The sequence below is a fragment of the Lissotriton helveticus genome, chromosome 7 (genome assembly GCF_964261635.1).
Source record: "Lissotriton helveticus chromosome 7, aLisHel1.1, whole genome shotgun sequence".
Lineage (NCBI taxonomy): Eukaryota > Metazoa > Chordata > Amphibia > Caudata > Salamandridae > Lissotriton > Lissotriton helveticus.
The window spans coordinates 1199993027-1200014817 of NC_136068.1; positions in this window are offsets into that span (position 1 = coordinate 1199993027).

A 21791-nucleotide genomic window follows, 5' to 3' on the forward strand; every position below is an offset into this window, starting at 1 on the left:
ATTTTACTGTGATTAGAAATGTATTTTTGTATTTCATTTTTGGGTAACAGTACATTCTTGATAGTGTAGACAAAATAAACATTTTAATTCAAAATCTAAAAGAGGTTTTGTTCCATCTGCAGCTGAAAGTGATCTGGAAATATCTACAATAAATCTCAATTTTCAGAAACCATTCACATTTGTACACTAGAATATGCGGAAGAAGTATCCAGGCCACACGCTATGATTTTGAAATATAATTTTGATGTGGGAATGAACTGTGGTGATGAATAGAGTGATATGTGACACATTCTTTACGTGTCTTTAGAGACACAGTCATGATATTTGTAGTCTATGAACATTCTATGCTTTTCAAAGGTCGCCGATGTAAACGAGAATATTTTTGTTTATCTAATTGTAATCAATAGATAGTCCAAGCAGAAGGAAAGTTTTCAATGATAATGCGATCTAGTGGGCCATCTCTTTTGAGCAAGAAATATAGCACCTCTACACAGTGTTTAGAGGTTTCGATATGTAGTTGAGTGGTCCATAATTCGCATAAAGATGCATAGATTGGCATTAAAAAACATATTTTTGTATGTTTCAATGTATTTTTTGTCTCCTGTTTACCAACTATTTGATTTTTTTTTTTTTGCAACAGCACACTCAGAGTTTCAGCAATGTTTAAAACAGTGGGCACATATTCCTTATAACTTTTGTTTTATTCCGTTTCTTTTCCCTTTGTATTTTTCTTCAAAACTGGGTAAAGCTTTAACAAAGCAGACACACTAGATATTTCATTAATTTAAAAAAGGTTGGGCTAACCATCTAGCGGCCAATTCAGAAAGGCATTTCTAAGTACACAAAGTAGTACTGCAGGAGTACCATTTCACATGATATTGTGAATTGGCCCCAAAATGTCAAACTCCCTATTCATACAAGTGCAATGAGAGAACATTCCTTTCTATTTGTACTAGCTGCACAAGACTATTCCTATTATATTTCTTTTCTACTTGTTTTGGGCTCAAATCACAAAAACATTTAAGAGTATGTGAAGTAGTACTACTTTACTTATTCATGAATGCCAATGTGAATTGACCACATAATTGTTATGCTGTATTCGTGTGAGATCATGGAGGAAATGGTGGTGTGTGTTTGTGTGTAAATGAGGAAGCATATACAGATGTCCATGGAGGGGCAGGTTAGATAAGTATGACATGGCAAACGACAAAGAAAAGCTCAGTGGTACTGGAAGGAGACATCGGGAATGTGTGGTAAGAGTAAGGAACAATGCACAAATAGGGGGGCAGGTAGTTTTAGGAAGGGGTGGTATGAGTCTATGGACCTGCAAACTGAGAGTAGGTTTGTGTGTGCATTGAAAGAAAGGCAACATAAAGCATGGCTACATAATTATGCAAAAGGAAAACAGAAAAACAAAAAAAACTAAATTAATAACGAAAATGCTGGAGTCCCATATAGCAACAATAGCAAAGCACAATGAAAGTACATAAAGACATAATTCTAAAATATTACCTTATATATATAAAAAACAATAACGTGACATTCTTTCACTCCTTAAAGCTGTTGATTAGTCTGATATATTTCTTTTTGAAAAAAGATACCGATGTTTCCTGTCCTATTCTTTGCAAGCATATTTTTCAGAATTTGCCAATGGTTGACAGTAGTTTGACTGGGTGTATAAATATTCTTCCAGTGCTCTATGGAAGGGCAGTCCAGAAATACAACTCCATGAACTTCAGAAAGTTGCAGAAAGAGCAAGGACAAGTCCTTGTTGAGGTCATATAACATCTATTCTCAAACAACTGCACTGGGTCAATGTAAAAGCAAGAGTTGGACTTCATTCCATAGCGATTATCCACTGGCTATATTTATGAAGACTCAGGCATAGCTTAAATATACACTGAGTTCAACTATCATATCTGTTTTGATTCATGTCCCCTCTGTTTTTCCTTCTGTCAACAGAAAGGTACTCATTGAGGCTTTTTCATTATTATATAAACTCAAGCTGGCATGGACAAATATTTTAAAAATCAAATTTGGTGTTTATGTTGTTTACATCTTATGAATGATTTATGGGTCAGCAAAACTAGCCCAATAAGAAATGTAGCTTGCACACCTTAAAGCAGAAATGTAACCTCAGCTACCAATCACTTGATCTTCACCATCATTTCAATTGCCAACCTAAATTACTAGTCCCAGTGCACAGGATCTGGTGTATAGTTATTAACAAACTAAATGTATTTCCTGATATTTCTGATTGTGGTAATATGCATTCTAATGAGAATTCTTAATCGGATTGATCTGGTATTCTTGAAGAACCTAAACATGTAAAGTTAGGAACACCCTTGTATGATATCAGGCCAATCCTACTAGTATAGGTTTCAAATGTAAACTGTATAGAAAAAGAAAAAGGTGACTGTATGGTAAGATTTAACCCACACAAAAAAGCATTAATATGATAGTGATAAATGCCAAACGCACTTGGAAATCTTAAAGTTAGAGCAAAACGACAAGTCAGAAAATGTGAATTTCTTTTGCTTAAAAAGTGTCACGGGTGAATGGTACCAATTTGCAGCTACACTGAGTACAATCCACAGCTGATACCTCTATCTCCACATTAGAGGGCATATTACCTAAAGAAGAAAGATTGGAGGCAGGTCAGAGGACAGCCAGTAAAATGGAATAGCAAGAGTAGGCACTCTTTAGATATTTAAATATTGCGGGTATGGTACAAAAAAAAGTACTTAAAAGTAAGACTACTCCTGCTTGTGTGCTTGCTAGTCTCTTATTCAAGGGAAGTAACAGGTTCACAAATGGAGGAGAGTAAACAATATTTGTGATGTTCTTCACAGAAAGAGAATTCATTACAAGGAACTGCAGGTTCAGGGAAGGTTAAATGAGTGATAGAGTTCGTAAAAGACTGTGGGATGACATTAGTTTGAATTTGTCATGTGAGAGGAAGACAAGGTTGGAATTGAGGCTAAGTGGAGTTGTGGTGATTCATCAGGTTGGAAATGGGGTTAACCAGTTATTATCTGCAATCAGACCAGGTAAAATTGTGAATGTGGCCAGCCTAATTTGCAATACTCAACGCATTTTGGGGGATTAATCTATACCATCTGCATAATACATTTGTGGTCAATTGGGTTAGCATATTTAGAACAAGGATAACCATGCTACATATACCAGTAGAAACCAAATACTGTTGGTACGTTCTAGTCCTTAAATAGTTTTTAAACTAAAGGTGCACTTCTCCACGCTGTTGGGCACAATATTGCTACTAATATGTTTATTTTATTCTGGAGTGCGAGCATAATCGAACAACTTTGTAGTGCTGTACAAGTTTGACGCACTATAAACATCAAACAGCAATCTAAAAATATCCAATTCATATACAGACTCCAACAAAGAATACCCTTGGATGGAGTTTATTACTTGGACAAAGACAGTACTAAGCATATATTCTAAACCATCTAAGCTACATCAGTATCAAATGCATTTCATAGACAGCCAGAGGTGTTTCAACGTCTTTCTAAAGATGGAACAGTGGGAGAGTTTTAATATTCTGGGAATTTTAAATTCCACAAAGGCCTTTGAGTCTCAAGTCAGAGGCTGATACCACTGATAGAGGGATATAAACATATTAGCTAATGTGTCTTGGAAAATGTAAAATCATGGCGTATTAGCATGCCACACAATGTATTAGTAGCATCTGCTGCTTACAACATACAATTCGTATATTTGGCATAGTAAATAAGTTGTGAATCTGTGTCATGTAGCATTGAATCTCATGCGTTGGTTGCCGACTTGAGCCTAGTGTATAAGACATGGCCAGCGCTCGCTCACGTTAGTATGTATAACACACCCATATCTAGCTGCACTTCACTTTCTAGTGTTACCATAACCTTACCCATGCCCAAATTTGGCACATAGAACTCCTGTAATGGTAACTAGGAAATCAGGGGACGAAATAGCTTGCATTTATGTGAAAGGTCGGTAACCAGAATTTGAAGTGACCTTAATTTGATTGCAACTGACATGTTCAGTGGGCAGTTCTTGAAGCACAACAAACAAGATACTGCTTTCTAAAACCTGTATAGAGTGTAACCTTTGGTAAATTGAAATGACAAATATTGCCACATTTTTTTGTCAACAAAAGTGTAATTTTTACATTGTTTTAACTCAGTTATGTCATGAGATTCGATTCATGTTGTAACTTCTAATATTGTTGCCTTTTGAGTATGGATTTTGTGCGAATAATAGTACAATGTTTGCAGAATTTTAAATTCAGGAGTGTAGTTTTAGTTTGAAGGTTTTTTTATCTAGTCCATGGAAAACGTTTTTAAGAAAGAGCGGTGTCGGTGTCAACTGAGGCTTTGGTCTGGGAAAATGTTTTAAACTAATTATTAAAAAGGCAAAAACAGGATATTTCAAGTTAAACATGGACAATTATTTCCTTTAGTTGTCTTATAATATCATGTTGTCAACCCTCGACATTATTATTCTGTACATTTTTACCATTATACTTTGGATAAAAATGTGCACCTGAAAATGTGAACAATCCCAAACAATGACAAATATTTTTTAGTTTATGCATGAATGAACAATAATGCTGGAGATTTATTAAGTTGCTTTTTTCATTCCACTTTATTTGTTATGGTTTATTTATTCAACGGAATCCTGTTCTATCACAAACTGTTATCTTTATAAAAGTGGCTGAATACGCAAAATTAAAGTTTTACTTTTTCAAGTATCTAACCGATCATTGGTTTTGTGCTCATGTCAAGCAACCAACAGATCTCTTCTGATACTCTACCTCTAGAACACTCATGACGTATATACATTCTACAGGACATATAAATTCTAACACCTTTTTAATATTTAATTAGTTCCACCTGGGATGTGTATAGAAAAAAGATGTAATAACCTCAAAATTGGCAAAACAAAGTGCAAGGAAGGCTCAGTGTTCAACATGGGTTTTTATGCTGCTAGAGCGAAATGTCAGTATTTCCTAATTGTTGTTGTAAAATTCGGGGAATTAATTGAATAACTGGGGGATCGAATTGAAAAACTGTTCTTCACTCGTTTTTAGAAAGTATACAAATGTAATCTTTTGCATTGAAATTGCATTTTGCACTTTACTGAACTCTTCTTCCGGGAGTTCGAACGTCCCTTTTACAGCGGCCATCTTTTTGGTTTTGGCCTGCTAGTGGTTGGCGGTCACCAGTATTTAATGTGCCTTCCTCCGTGGACGCGCAGCAGCCAAGTTGAGTTTTTATGCTGCTAGAGCGAACTGCCAGTATTTCTTAATTGTTCTTGTAAAATTGGGAGTATTAATTGAATAACTGGGGGGAATCAATTGGAAAACTGTTCTCTACTCATTTTTAGAAAGTACACAAATGTTATCTTTTTAATTGGAATTGCACTTCACTGAACTCCTCTTCCGAGAGTTTGGATGTTCCTTTTGGAGCGGCCATCTTTTTAGTTTTGGCACTCTGGTGGTTGGCGTGCACCAGTATTTAATGTGCCTTCTACCGCGAACGTGCAGCAGATGCGCACTGCGGGCACGCCAAAAGCGCACCAGAGGCAAGCCCGTCTGCGCCCGTCTGCGCCCGTCCGCGTCTGGAATGCGGTTAGCGCCAGCCACAGTACCCGAACTCAGCCAGATATTTTTATGACATCAGCATTTCTGAAAGCATTGATTACTACTTCTAAGCATTGTGGCATTTGTCTTGCTCCAAACACAATGAAAGACCCTTTGACTTGCCTAAACTGTAGAACTGTGCTTGGCTCTCTCGACGAACCCCCAATCGCTCTTAATGACAGGTCATTAGCAAAAACATTATGTGGGGGCTTATTAACTAACACCCGTTCCCTGTGCAAACATGCCCAATAAATGTATGCCTTGATTATTGACTTGCAGCTTGATTTTCTTTTGATCACCGAATCATGGCTTAATGAATGGTGCAATCCTGATACTGTCCAGGACCTATATTTAGGCTTTACTATCTGTAGACAGGATAGAACAAAGTCCTGTGGAGGGGGCTAGCTATCATCTATCTAGATTCCTATCTATGTCTAGACTTCGATTTAGTCCATCTGAAAGCGCCAGAAAGGCTCTGTTTCTGTTTTAAGCTCAGCTCCTCCCTCTCAATTTTAGGGTGCTGATCTGTCGACTTCCTGGCCCCAACTCCTGTTTTTTAGAATCCTTAGGTGATGCATTAACCCCATAGATTCTCCGGTAATCTAATTTCACCTTCTTGGGAGACTTCAATCTCCACTTTGAATGTAGTAATGAACCTGGAATAGTACATTTGTGGGACACTCTAGACTTTGGGGCTTCATCAGTTGGTAACATTCCCCACACATTCTGCAGGACACACTCTGGATGGCATCTGTTCTAATCTTCCAACACTTACAGTTGAATCTCCTATCTAGCAGGTGTAGTCAGACCATGTGCTGCGCCCATTCAGCATCAATCCTCAGAGAATCAGAGCTCATCCTACCCCCTCAGCGCCAACCCTGCTAACGACACATAAATGGGCCAAGCTGACCAGATTTGCATCAGCCTCCACACCCATTATATAGGGAAATACTATGGAGGATGTTTGGCGATTCAAGACCTAGATTACCCAGGTCAGGGATAAACTAGCACCAGTAGCTCAAATAAAGAGGAAACTGAATCCCCAGCACTCAGCCCCCTGACATACTCTGGCATTAGCAGATTATCATCTTCAATGTAAGCAGCTGGAGCGGAGGTGGAGAAGAGCCTACAAAACAGAAGATCTTGTGCAATGTAGAGTGTCCCTAAAAACTCACCATTCGTAGATCAAGTTAGCTAAAAGTTTTATTTTTCTAAGCAATTAACAGAAGCCCAACACGATCCAAAATCTATCTTCAAAATTGTTAAATCATTCCTACAACTGAAAGCCATAGATAAGGATATCCCCCTCACAGATCCTATGAAATCAAATATCTTCTTATTTTGAAGAAAAAATGCAGAACATTCAAATCGAGTTCAGTACTACCCCTTTGTCTATACAAGATTTAGAGTTGTACCCCTCCCATTTAGGATCCTCCCTTCAAACCTTTCACAGCATCAGATTAGCTCTGTCCCGACAAGCAATCGTATTGAGCAAATCATGCTCTCCTTTTGACCTATGCCCTCCTGCCATTCTCCATGCCATCGTGGACATTGTGAATCCTGTGATTAATAAGACCATAAACTCCTCAATAGCCACGGCAGAAGTCTATGGACTGGAAACTTGCTGCTTTTAAACCATTACCGAAGAAACATGTAGCAGACCCCTCTACCCTTTCTAATCTCAGTCCTATCTCACTACTCCCTGCCCTTAGGAAAATCATCGACAAATTGGTAAATAACCAACTGACAAATTTTCTGGAAGAGGCCAATATTCTCCACCCCAAAAGGTCCATAGGTCGCACGCTACTTCACCATTCCAGCGGGTGTACCCCAAGAGCATCATGGTAAATGCAGTTTTCTCAAAGCGGGTTCGCTTTGCAAAAGATTCGATGTGTGATGCAAAATTGCAGGCCAACTCTGGACACCGGTGTTTCAAGATTATTGTCCTTCATCAGCAGAGTGTAGGAGGATTTTCAGGGGTTGCTGTGCAGGCTGCCAAAGTGTTCTCAGGTCTGGTACCTCTCCGGGCGCGTAGGGCGTTACCTGAGCTCGTCAGCTCATAGGCTCAAGGGAGCCGTATTAAGTAAAAGGTCCATAGGTCGCATGCTACTTCACCATTCCAGCGGGTGTACCCCAAGAGCATCATGGTAAATGCAGTTTTCTCAAAGCGGGTTCGATTTGCAAAAGATTCGATGTGTGATGCAAAATTGCAGGCCAACTCTGGACACCGGTGTTTCAGGATTATTGTCCTTCATCAGCAGAGTGTAGGAGGATTTTCAGGGGTTGCTGTGCAGGCTGCCAAAGTGTTCTCAGGTCTGGTACCTCTCCGGGCGCGTAGGGCGTTACCTGAGCTCGTCAGCTCAAAGGCTCAAGGGAGCCGTATTAAGTAAAAGGTCCATAGGTCGCATGCTACTTCACCATTCCAGCGGGTGTACCCCAAGAGCATCATGGTAAATGCAGTTTTCTCAAAGCGGGTTCGCTTTGCAAAAGATTCGATGTGTGATGCAAAATTGCAGGCCAACTCTGGACACCGGTGTTTCAGGATTATTGTCCTTCATCAGCAGAGTGTAGGAGGATTTTCAGGGGTTGCTGTGCAGGCTGCCAAAGTGTTCTCAGGTCTGGTACCTCTCCGGGCGCGTAGGGCGTTACCTGAGCTCGTCAGCTCAAAGGCTCAAGGGAGCCGTATTAAGTAAAAGGTCCATAGGTCGCACGCTACTTCACCATTCCAGCGGGTGTACCCCAAGGACAATAATCCTGAAACACCGGTGTCCAGAGTTGGCCTGCAATTTTGCATCACACATCGAATCTTTTGCAAAGCGAACCCGCTTTGAGAAAACTGCATTTACCATGATGCTCTTGGGGTACACCCGCTGGAATGGTGAAGTAGCGTGCGAACTATGGACCTTTTATTCTCCACCCCAACAGTCTGGATTCCATCCTAAACATCTACGGAGTTAGCGCAGCTTGAAGTTGGAGACACATTAGAACTAACTATGGATTCTGGAAAGAATGCAGTGCTGATTTTATCAGATCTATCAGCTGCATTCGATATTATCTTGCATGATATCCTATTACAGCGTATCAAAAGTTGCAGCATTTCCCATCTGGCCCTGGCCTGGTTAAAATCCTTCCTCGCAGATTGCAGGCAAACAGTAGCATTAGGACCATATTTAGCACCTGAAAAGACCATCACTTCAGGCGTACCACAGGGCTCATCTCTTAGCCCTGCATTGTTTATTATTTACATGGCTCCGATTATTTCACTGATATCATCCTTCGGTATCGAAACAACCTCATATGCAGATTATACGTAGCGGATTCTAGTTTTAGACAAAGAATCAACTGACTCGGAGTGCAATTTCAAGCTCTGCCTAATGGAAGTTATTTGGTGGATGCACTCTAACCATCTTAAATGCAATACAGATAAGACAGAGATTGTTTCTCGGGAATACCAACTCTTTCGATTCGGTACTATGGTGGCCAAGTTCTGCACCCACCCAATACAGTTGTGCTGGTAAAAAATCTTGGCGTGAGATTCGACGCCTCGCTTTCCTTTTGTCCACACGCACTTGCAAGAATGTGTTTCAAATTAATAAAATCTTTGAAAATGTTTTTCAACTTGCTTCCCTGTGCAGGAAGAAAACCAGTGGCCTTTGAATTGATAACTTAAAGAAAAAGGGGTAACCTTGTGTCCCTCAGAACCTGGGTATTTAATAGTTAAGCAAAAAGTGGTTCTGTTGGGTAAGACACATTACTTGGTTAATGCTGATTAATGCAATCAAGAACAAGTACTCTCTGATACACACCTAACTTGAGAAATGAATGCTCAAATTACTAAGTTGTGAGATCAAATGATTAAATTGTGTAATTTATAATAGAATTCATTCATTTTATATCTGAATTACTTCATTCAAAAATTACATACAATGCATGATACGATTGTCAGAAAAAGTGTAATAAGGTGACTTTTTGTGAAGAGTGCTCAATGAGTGAAACAATATACAGTGCAAAGGGATTTCCTAAATACAAATATATACCAGTGTTTCATTGGCCAGATGTTGATTTTCAACCAAGGAGTCCTAGTGTTCCTATTGGGATCCTGGTGGTTCTGGACCTATGACATGCGTCGACGTTTCGACCCTCTTGCGCCCCAGTGGGTGGTCGCGGCGGGTCTTTCTTAAGACAGGAATACAGGTAAGTATTGGTGACAGTCTGAAATAGTAATGGAGACTGTGTATCAGAGGTGCTGTGGTGCACATTTAAGTAGCACCTAGAGAATGTGTGATAGAATTCAAGTGCTCACTTAAGGTTCAAACCGGGGATTCTCAGCCTGAATCAGTGCGGCGCAATGGCCAGTCGTATCTGTGAAGGAGGGGTCATAGGTTCAGTACAGCGCATGAAGGTGAAAATGATTTAGTGACCCTCGCTCAAGTGCATGTTTTCTCAGTCCACTATGAACTTCATGCTTCTCCGCTCAGCGCCAGGATGCTCCAAATGCAATATTCATTCATTCAATACGAAGTCAACACCGGAGTATGAAAGTTTGCAACTTTATTTAATTTGCCTAAAAGTTGAATACGTTTCCAGTTCAAAAATAGCTATGACAGAATCAATTAGATGTATCTGCCTCCTTTGATTTAATTCAATAGTCATCATAATTTGTATTTTGCAATACTGTTAAAGTTAAAGGAATTCTATGTCAGGACTTGAGGCTCGGATTATGCATCTTTCTTTCTATGTAATCATCTCAGCAGACCAATAAACAACATATGTAAGATTATATAATCATTAACTAGAAAATACTACAATCCCATGAGTCTTGCAACTTGAACATCTTCCCCCAATAACAGTGCTCACAGTCCATTTATAATCATCACAAAGGAAAAACACTTCCTCTTTCTTTGCTGCTCAGCAGCTAGATAAATGATTTTTCTGTGTGAATGCCTAATTCTCTGTTATATGTATGGTTGTTCACCTTCTGGTATTTCCCTATGGATTAGTCTATTACATGTAGTTATGTGTATAATTGTTGGCAATGTTAACTTTTTGCTCCTCATTTGTTGGTGCGCACGATCAGTGCTTCTGGGAAAGAGACGATCTGCTCCCATCGCAGTTCATCTCATACCCAGAACCAAGAGCAAGTCAGTGGACGGTGAGTTATCCCTATCACAACCCTTAGTGAGCCAATCTGCACAAGGAGAGTCTTTACTCTCGGAATCGACCTGTGGGGATGCTGTACATGTCGCAAAATGGGAGAGTGACACCTCATCAGCACCACTGGAGGGTACATGATCTTCAGGGTGGTGATCGCCATGTGTCTCGTGGCTTCTCCTTCCGCTCGGAAGGATAAGTGTTTGAATTCCAGAGCGACCTGCATACCTGAAAAGTTCAAGCTCCAGTTCAAGCAGAGCTGGTAGCTTCATTTTTGCAGATTGCCCAAGGGAATTACAGGGTGCGCATGTTCCAAAACAAGCATTGGTACCCAAGGTTTAGAGCAATCAAGCATTGGTACCTCTAACTCAACACATCCAAGCCAAGGCCAGTATATTTTGACATGTCACTAGAGTTCACAAGGCAAGAGAGGATAGAGAAATTATGGATATAGTAGAGGAGGAGCTTGTGGATGCTTTTGATACATTACTGTAGAGAGTTACTCCCTCAACTTTAGACTCCCCCTGAGTAGGCAAATCATTATCCTGACCGCCAAAAGCAGATGTTCACTCCTTGGGCAGGAAGATCGTGGGCCGCCACCCCTTGGAAATACTCAAAGCACCCTTATGTGCAAAAGCAGAGCGTTCCTAAGACACGGGCCACTATGCTATCAGAAGCCTTTGAAAAGCTGCTTAAAGCCTTCCTAAAAAAGGCAGGCGTGCAGCCTAGATAATCCCAGGGACGATGAACACCCAGACAATACCCCATGATACATTCTCCCCATTTGGAGAGGATATTGATACCAGGGACAATTCTGATCATCAGAATGGGTCTTTGTGCGAGGAACTGGTTCCCAGTAGACCGTGGTGGCCAGAAAGTGGGTCTAAACAACCTAAGGTAGACGAATAAGGTGGAGACACCCCACTGGGGTCTATGGCACCTCCAGATTATATTTACCATCCCTGTTCAGCAGGCTGGGTTCAAGCGACAAAGGTAGTCCAACCTGTGGGCAGACACATTAGGAAGCCGATGTATAAAGAGGTTCGGAGAAGACTAAAAGCGGAATGCCTGCTACCATCTTTGGCAAGTAAAGTGGACTGTACCTCCAAAATCAATAGTAACATTGGCACTTTTGTAACAAAGTTTATTAAGGACCCAAAAAAACGTACTAGACCTTTCTTGGAAGACCTGTTAGGACAAATTAGGACTGAGAGCCCGACAGACTGGCAATTTGATTGACCCAAACATCCTAACTGGGTGGGCCCAACGAGTGCTCTGCTTCCTGGCTAATGTGAATTGTGCATTATCTACAGAGCATAGGCATTCCCTTTTGATAAAAATCAACACCAATCTGGGGGACTTTGGCTTCACAGAATTTGGGCCAGTAGTGAAAGGGAGTCTCTTTGGAGAGCCGTTCATTAAAGAGCTCACAAAATCTGTGACTACCTTTTGCTCCCTCAATGAGGCGCAACAGTTAATGCGCAGAGTCTTCAGCCGGAAGATTTTTGGAGGAGCCGGTAGAGGCAGCGGGCTCTCATCCGTCCAGCCCTGCTCCCCAGCCCCCCACAAGCTCCAAACAAGACATTCTATAAAGTTTGTGGTTTTTCACCACTTGGGGAACATCAGGATCCGTGTCAGCCGAGGAGCCTTCTGAGATGCCACTAATGCACCAGGGGAAGCTAACAGTAAGCTATATCCTTTCTTCCCAACAATAAGTGGGAGCCATGTTACGATGGTTCTTCCACAAGAAGAAGGAAATAACAGGGGATGCATTGGTGCTTCAAGGCATTGCGGGTTTTCACATAGAGTTTTACGGAACCCCATATCAACGAGCCCATCACAATACCCTTCACTTTTCTGAGGCGTAGACAGTAATTGTGGATCAGATGATATGCTCTTTTAGCAAAAGTAGCAATCGTGCCGTCTGCTACACCCCAAAGGTTTTCTCAGCAAAATCGTTCTGGTGGAGTAGAAAGACAAGGGCCACTGGTCAGTGATCAGTCTAAAGAACTTCAACAAATTGGTATTGTATTGCCTTTTCAAAGTGGAGGGCATGCCCCTCCTCTGGGACTCCCTACTCCCAAATGATTGGTTAGTGAGGCTCAACCGGAAGAATGCTTACATAACCATCCCAATCTTCCAACCACACAGATGTTTACTGCAGATCTATGAATTCACGTGCCTCCCATTCAGCCTATCCTCTGCACCATGGTACTTCACCAAGGTGCTGCGGCCGACCATGGAGTGGCTGCACGCGTGAGACCCATCATCTACTTAGACGACATCCTCTTAATGCATCAGAATCTGGCACAGCTGCATGATCCACTTTGGTTAGCTGTATTCTCCCTTAAGGATCTCAAAGAAAGATGGTTCTAATATGCACGGAGTTGCGCAAAACTCTAGAGAAGGAAAGGATATCTCAACTGGTCAGGATCTCCAAGCATCCTCCATCAATGAAATGTTTCCAGGAGGGAGGCACCTCCGATGAAGACTGACATATGCAGAGGAATTTGCCCTCTCTCAGGAAGCGAGGATGGAGATCCAGTGGTTGCTCGACCACATGCATGCCTATAACGGCAGGGCCATTTTTGACATGGATCCAAATCTCATCATAGAATTGGATGCCACTCTGGGGATATTACCACAGGAATTCCATGGTCAGAAAGGAAAGAGACAGAATTTTGTATGCCCCGAACGCAGTTCTTTAAGTACCTACAATTCCGCCATGCCCTTTCACCCACGTTGGAGGGACTGGATTCTTTGCCTGAGTTTAGTCCGATAGAGGCGAAGGTGTTCATGGAAGACCTAGAGGAGAAGAAAATATCCTGTATCTACCAAACACTAATCACGCATTGCTCATCCTCTCTACAGACTCTGCGGGACTCCTGGGTAAGGGATGTGGGGGAGCTAGAGGAGGAAGACTGGCGAGAAGCCCTTGAGGCCCCTAGAGGAGCGGCTATTGCAATGCGCCTGAGATTCATCCAGTTAAAGTACCTGCACAGGGCCTATTACATCAGGGAGAGACTGTGGCGGGCTGGTCTGATTGAGTCCCCCGCATGCTTGAGATGTGGGCATGAAGTAGGCACCTTCCTACATACGGTGTGGGGATGTGGTAGTTTGACAAGATTCTGGACCGAGGTGTGGGACTGCTTGTCTGAGGTGCTGGGCTGGGACCTCCCCCGGACCCTCAAACTGGGGCTCCTTCACGTCCTCGAAGGAGTTGGTGGTAATATATATATATATATATATATATATATATATATATATATAAGCGACATTTACTCTTGCTGGGTCTTACAGTTGCAAAGAGGGATGTGGCTCAGGCTTGGAAAGACCCCCGAGCTCCCAAGGTGATGATGTGGAAAAGGGCCTCGACTTTTGTATGGGGTTAGAGCGGCCAGTTTTTGAGGCATGGGGCTGCCCCAGGAAACACTACAAAATATGGAAAAGATGGGCGAATTACAGGGGACTCTGGCTGGAACCGCCAGCATTGTTAAGAGACGCAGAGGGGCAGATGTGATGGGGACGTGGGGGCGACCTGATACACACTGCTATATGTATGCAATTCTTTTCACAGGAATAAAGAGACATTGTGCTGGGGGGTAGATGGGGGCTTCCTGGGTTGAGGGGGGCTGGGGGGGCTGGTGGGTGGGGGGTTCGGGGTTATGTTTTATGAAGCTATATGGATCGCTGATTAATAATAATAATAACAACACCTTTTATATAGCGCCTGGTTACACTAGGAACAGTGTGTCCCCGCGCTTTAAAACTGTTCACCAGCACTAAACCCCATAAACAAAAAGCCGCTAAGGGGGAGGTCAGAAGAATATCAAGATTTGGGAAAGAGGTGAGTTTTCAAACTACGCCTAAAGCTTGCTTCTGATGGCTCCATCCAGAGCTCATTGGGGAGGTCATTCCATTGTTTGCTAGCCAAATACCTGAAAGACCGACCCCCACCATCCGTGCCCGTTGAATTTTTGGTACCTGAAAGAGCATACGGCCCTGAGATCGTAAAGGACGATTGGGGTGGTATTTGGTGAGTAGCTTTTGCAGATAGGCAGGCCCTCTCTCATAAGCAATGCGATGGGTCATACACATGCTCTTGAAGATAATACGTTCCCGTATAGGGAGCCAGTGGAGTTGAGCTAAAGCTTGTTTCCCTGAAGATCTTCTTGAGAGATTGAGAGCTAGTCTCGCTGCCGCGTTTTGGACACACTGTAACCTATGCAAATCTTTCCTACTCAAACCTAAATGCAAGGCGTTACTGTAGTCAAGGTGAGGCGTCACCAGAGTATGGATTAGCGTTTTCCTGCTGTTTGCAGGGAGCGAGTCCAGGGTCTTGTGTAGGACCTTAAGGATCCCATAGCATTTCCCTGCTATCCCTCTAGTGTGGTATTCAAAGGATAGAGTCTCGTCCAATCTGACCCCTAAATTTTTAACCTGATCTAATGGTTTCGGGATGGTGCCGAGTTCTTTAGGCCACCATCCTAAATATGCTATGATATGCTTGTTGCAGTTCCTCCGGGGTACGGAGTGCTGTGTCTTCTGTGCGATCCATCAATAAAAAGAGTTTTTTTTAAAAGAAAGGAAAGAGACACTGCATATCAACTGCCTGGAACTTCTGGTGGGATCCTTTGCTGTGAAGAGTTTTGCATTAAACAAGGTGTTTTGCTCAATCCTTCTAAAAATGGACAATGTAACTCCAGTCCAATACATAAATTGCCTAAGCAGTACAAGCTCCAAAGCCTTAGCGGACCTAGCAAAGGATTTCTGGCACCACTGACTACAACAAAAGATTTTGGTGATGGCAGAGTACTTACCAGGTAGGTTGAACTGGATAGCATTGTATCACTCCATGCATCTGAGGCATTACAGTTGCATGGCAATGGGATCCAGTCCTGTTTCAGAAGCTAGAGCTCAAATAGGGACCATGTCAGACCTCTATGCCTCATGCCTAAATCATCAACTACCACATTTCTTCAGTTCGCATCCGGACCCACTGGTGGAGGCGACAGATACATTCCTGCTGGATCAGAGCCAGGAATTAGGGTACGCTTTACTCCCTTTCTCGATGATCGCCAGGCTTACCTCGCAAGTCTGGAGACAGATGCCGGAGATGTTATTGGTGACACCTCTTCGAAGAGCATAAGTTTTGTATGTAGTTCTTCTGGAGCTTTCCCTAGATTCTCCAACACCGAATCTGAGGAAGAATGCTCACAGCAACTTACACTTATTGGTACAGGAAGGAAATCTCATTCTCATGACATGGGGTATAAGAGGTGGCGCTTGAAAATCCCAGGCTTCTTGAGACCGACTGCTATCCGCATCAAGAGGGCTGGGGTCGATTTGATGGTCAAGCATTACAAGTTGTCATGGTGCAGGTGTTTGCTGGTGTCTGCTAAAGGGTTTTCATCCCACCAGGGCAGATGTAGTATGCATAGTAAACTTCCTGTCAGAATTGGCAGAGGCGGAAATGGCTTACCGGACAATCAGTACCTGCCAGTGGGCCATATGCCATTTCAAGACATTGCAGCAGGGGAACGCCCTCTACTAGGCAAACGTTTGTGGGGGAATCAGATTGTCATCTCCCCTGAACCCAGATATTCTGCATTCTGGGATATAAAGGTAGTGGTTACACTGTTGGAGACATGGCTGGACAATGAATTTCTATCCCGGAATGAACTAACAGATAAGTTGGCGATTTTGGTGTGCTTTATATCGTGGAAGGCTCAAATGTGCGAGTATTGGATATCACTGCAATGATGTTTACCCCAGACTAGGTGTCCTTCACCATTTTCTAGACCAAACAAATCCAATAGAAGGGTGGTACAATACTCCGCTTTTCCTCAACATTCTAAATTATGTGTGGTAAAATGCATCAGGGCTTACGGAGCTATGATGGAGCAACTATGCTTTCCAGGTACAACGTAAACACTCATAATCCTAAAGAAACCATTTGAAATTGTCCTGTCCCCTACCATTGCTTGGTGGGTGAAGTATATCATGCAAGAAGCAGGTTCACTCCACCAGTGGAGCTATGGCTTCCAACGCCTTTTCTCTAGGGTGCCCTTGGAGGATATCCTTAAGCAGCAGACTGGTCCTTGGACCTTTAAGACATTTTATTTGAAACCAGTAGTGTGAGCAGCCTCACTGTTGGTCAGTAAACTTTGAGCCTACATAATCTGAGCGTCCAGCCTAACTATCATGAAGGAAACTTTCAATTCTATTAAGGGAACCGAGGCAAGGATTATCCCACCCTATGAGTATAGTGCATAACATTCCCTCCAACGACTAGCAGAAAGATCACACCTATAGGCACAATTATGATTCATACTTTTATAACACTTCATATCATAATGATGATAGTCTTTTGCAAGTTCTGGTATATGCCTTGTACAGTTTGATGATTGCTATAATGGAGTTTAGCTGTCCTAGAATCGGAGCAGAAACAGGATTTGTAGTTCCAGATGATGTCTGCATGAGAGACCACACGAAGAAAGAGAAAGTGCATTTCTTTTGTGAAAGATTGTAAAGGGACTGAGATCATTGCGACTGGTGGATGATGTTCAAATTTCAAAGACTCATGGGATACGTAGCTTTTTCTGGTGAATGATAATATAATGTTAATGTTAATCTGTCAACCCAAGGTTGGTCTTCCCCCAAACATTTTGCCTTCTCCTCTCCTGATTTGCAGGATTCATTTTGTTGATGGCCTTATGAGTCTGAACTTTACTACTGCTAGCAAGTGCTAAAGTGCTGGTGCTCACTCCCTAAAACATGATAACATTGGCTTACACTTGATTGGCATATTTAGATTACAAGTAAGAACCCAGTAAAGTGGGATACCATATTCCCAGGGCATTTAAATTAAATACTTCTTGCGGGCCTGCAGCACTTATTGTGCCACCATCTCAAGTAGCCCTTGAAAGCATGTCCCAAGCCTGCCATTGTAGCTTGTGAGCACTTTGAAGTTGCCAATTTGACTTCCCAGAATAAACCCCATGCCAGGCCTAAAATTCCTTTTTTAATGTATTGTCACCCCTAAAGTAGGCCCTAAACAGCCCATAGAGCAGGGTGCGTTGTATTTAATAGGGTAGATACATACTTTTAGGTTTTACATGTCCTGGTAGTTAAAAACTCACAACTTCATTTGTGTGAGGCCTACCGCTCACATAGAATAACCTTGGGTTACCTTATTACATTTAATAAGTGCTAGGTTTTGTTTGGGCGCATGTAGAAATGTTATGTTTGGTGTCTTAGGAACTTAAAGTAAAATCCGCTTTAAAGGTAAAGTCGGATTCTAAGTCACAATACTGAAAATGCCTCTTTTAGAAAGTTGTCATTTTCCTGTCCTAAAACATGGTGCATGCAGCCTTTTTCTTGAGTCACATGAGAAGGTGTAGTTGGCCTTTGTGTATTCCTCCCAGTCAGCCACATAACAGGGGGACTCTGTGTTGGTAAGATTGGCCTGCCTGGCAGGATGAGGTGGTGGAGCTATGCACAGTCCCATTTGCATTTCAAAGACACTGTCTCAGCTCACACACAAAGAACTTCACACTAGCATATTCTGACTGTAGGCAGCCTGAGTTCAGGGCAGGGAGGCAGGAAATTTCAGACACTTCTATGGAGGGCGAGGCTCTAGAGGTTTCTTCCACTTTAAACCTGGCACCAGGTATAAAATAACCTGCTACCTGTGGCCTGCTGTGTACTTTTGAGGACTGCCCTGTGGCCTGAAGCCTGGCCTGTTTCCTCAGACGACTGCTCTGCTGCTTGAAACCTGCTTTTCTACATGAACCCAGGACTACCAGAGTGACTCTAAAGGCTAGTTGGTTGACCTCCTGATCAGATCCTCAGAAAAGGCTCCACCCATCTTGAACCTTCGCCTTGACCCAGCCTGAGTGAGTCCTGACCCTGCAAGTAATACCCCTCCTGTCCTGGACCATTGGAGGTATTGCTAAAGCTGCCCTGATAGCCCAAATCAAAACCCTTCAGCCAAAAAATGCCCTAAAAACCAAGAGGATACCGGAACTTACCTGCTCGCGATCCACCCTGGGTGCATTTCTGGTCGCCCTGACTTCGCCATAGCTCTCGCTATCTTATTCTCCGCAGCAGCAAATCCTGTTCAGCAGTTCCTCGCAAAAGGGGTATTTGGCCTTGTGGAGGTCACTTTGGCTACAGACTGCAGCCTCTACTGGAGACTTTTGAATTCCCAAAAAAAGACTAAGGGTCTAATTACGACTACGGCAGTCCATTAGACCACCGTGTGTCACGGTCCCTGAACCGCCAGACTGATGGTTCACCCGCCGTATTAAGAGTTTGGCAGTTGAACCGCTGCAACCCCCAGGGGAATCTCTCTGATCCTGCAGTGGTGGCACAGTGTTCTGAGGCAGCAATATGCTTGTGGGTCCGTGGCAGCACTGCCAAGCATATTATGAGTTGCCTCACTGCGACCCTATCCATGGCGGTGAGCTCACCATGGAATAGGTGGCGGTGAGGCAACTAAGGGGGCCTTGCCTCTGTGCATGGGGGTGCATGCACATGTTGCATCCCCCTATATTTCTGCACCCCCAGTTCCTGCACATGAGTAAATGCACAACATGGTGCATTTCTTCCCGTGCAGGAACATTCTTTGGTGGTTCCACGGCGCTGCCTTTCTATGGCTCTCCTATGAGCCTTAGAAAGGCACCGCTGTGAGACTGCCACAGCACACACCGCTCTCCAGGATTAAACTCGTAATCCGGCGAGCAGCCTGACTTTGAGTTTGGCAGTCTTCCTGTGGCGCGCTGGCATGGCAGCCCGCAGGAAGACATCCGAACAGTTAATCATGCCCGAAGTCCAAATGTAGAAATCTTCACGGTGACTTCATCCAGAAGCTCCTCAATGACGATTCCTCCTATTAAGACACTTCCAGCAGCCTTGCCCCACTTAACTTTACCTTCTCAGACGTTTTTCTCCAAAATTTGTTCTAAGCCCACTTTGTGTATCCGCCATAACTTTCGACTTTGTCCCGGTCTTACACAACTAGATGTCCGCTGTGGCTGCTTTGATCTTTAGCTGCTACGTTTTCACTTAAAACTTTAAAAATTCAGAACTCCAGTTCTGGAGTTTTTTGTTTTGGTGTCAAATAATTTATTAACATTTAATATATTTGTTTGAAATTGGTGTGTGATTTGTTTTATGTTCTGTTAATACCTAATTACTGTTTAAGTGCTTCCAAAATACTTTACAGACTGCCTCTAAGTTACGCCTGGCTGCTTTCGTGCCAAGCTATCAGAGAGTTGAGCACAGGTTAATTTAGTGACTTTTTGTGGTTTGCATTGACAAGGATCATGGCTGTTGCTTGAGTAGGGTTTTACCTCCCTCAACCAACAACCCAGTTTCTCACAGTTGTTTATTGAGGTGCTGAGACTAATAAATGGAAAGAGAGATGCATAATCCTCCCCTTTTAGGCCAAAGGGAGTGCAGCAGCCCCACAAAATAATATTCAAAAATTAACCTATGTTTCCTGGGGTCTACATAACATAACCCAAGGAAAAGTTGATAACATTTTTAAGCATTCCCTGAGCTGGAGCCTTTCCTCTTCAGATTGGAAATGCCGGGAACCCTTGTGCTTGGTCTTATTGCTACATTAAGTGGCTTGAGGAGTGTAAAAGAAAGACTTGATTAATTTTGTTTTGATGACAAATGCTTTATTTGAATGTTTATTTACCAATATTAGTGATTTCCTGACTGTTTGACAGAGCCAATAGGCTGGTCTTGTATTTTGATGTGTCACCACTTGACAAATCTAGTAGGCCTGCCTTTCATTTATTGGGGTTACTTTTCATTAACAAAAACCTTGAAATACACTGCAAAAAACCCAAAGGTTAAAGTGACGTTATGGTTAAGGGAAAATGTAACTCACAACATAACATTTTAACTAAACAAAACAAATTCATCAGTTAAACTTTTAATATATATATATTTCTATATTACTTTTTCCATTTAACATATGCATTCCAAGTTAGGCAAAGCAAAATGTTACATATAACAAACATGACTGTGTTGATGAATCCCCTCATACTTCCTGAAAACATACCCATGGATCTCAAACTGGTCAAGTCATGTTTTCCCCCATCCCATGTAGTATTATGCTCATTCCCTTCTACAGTTCCGATGTTAATATACCATAAATTTTCTTTCCAAAGCTTGTGGATATCCAGGTATGTCTTGTTCATGAGTGGTGCTTTGTTCCTGAATCCAACCTCACTCATGTGAGCATGTCTATTCACTCCCCTGCGAATGCCGTGATGGAGATGATGGTAACTATAACTCCCCCATAAAGTACCAATAATTCATGCCCTCCTTATACCCTCATATATTACACCACTTATGACATGTTGAATGACAGCTTTGATAACCTCACTCATGACATCTGAAATGGCAAAACTACCAGTTGGGGGGCACGAGTTATAATTACTTCATTAAGCAAGTTATAGTTACTTCAGTTAACGATAACTGGTGAATTTCAGTGGCTTTTGCAAATGTTTTATATATTATTTATATATGTGTACATAGTGGCAGTCATTGTTAGGACCACATTTCCATTTGGTTATAACTTTGGCACCATTTCATGAATCCTTACAAAACCTTTCCCAAAATAATGTTCTCAATCATCAGTTCCTAACTGGTAAATGTCCGGGTGATGTGTCATACGGGGCCAAATAAAAAGGGGGGGGTCCCACAACACATTTTCCCCATTCACTTTTCTCTAGGAAAAATGGACACAGCTACAGCAAAAACGGTTGAATGGAATTACAATAAATTTGTCAGGAAACTAGATCTTTAGCTAAGAAAGCTGCTTTGTGTGATTTGTTGTAGATCCATTCAGTTCTTCAGAAATGTAGGCAAAACAATACAGATATTTCACAGCACAGAGGATCAGCAGAGCCATAAGATCTGATTGGCAGCCACCACATCAACAAAGATGTGGCTCCCACAAATATTGGACAGTTAA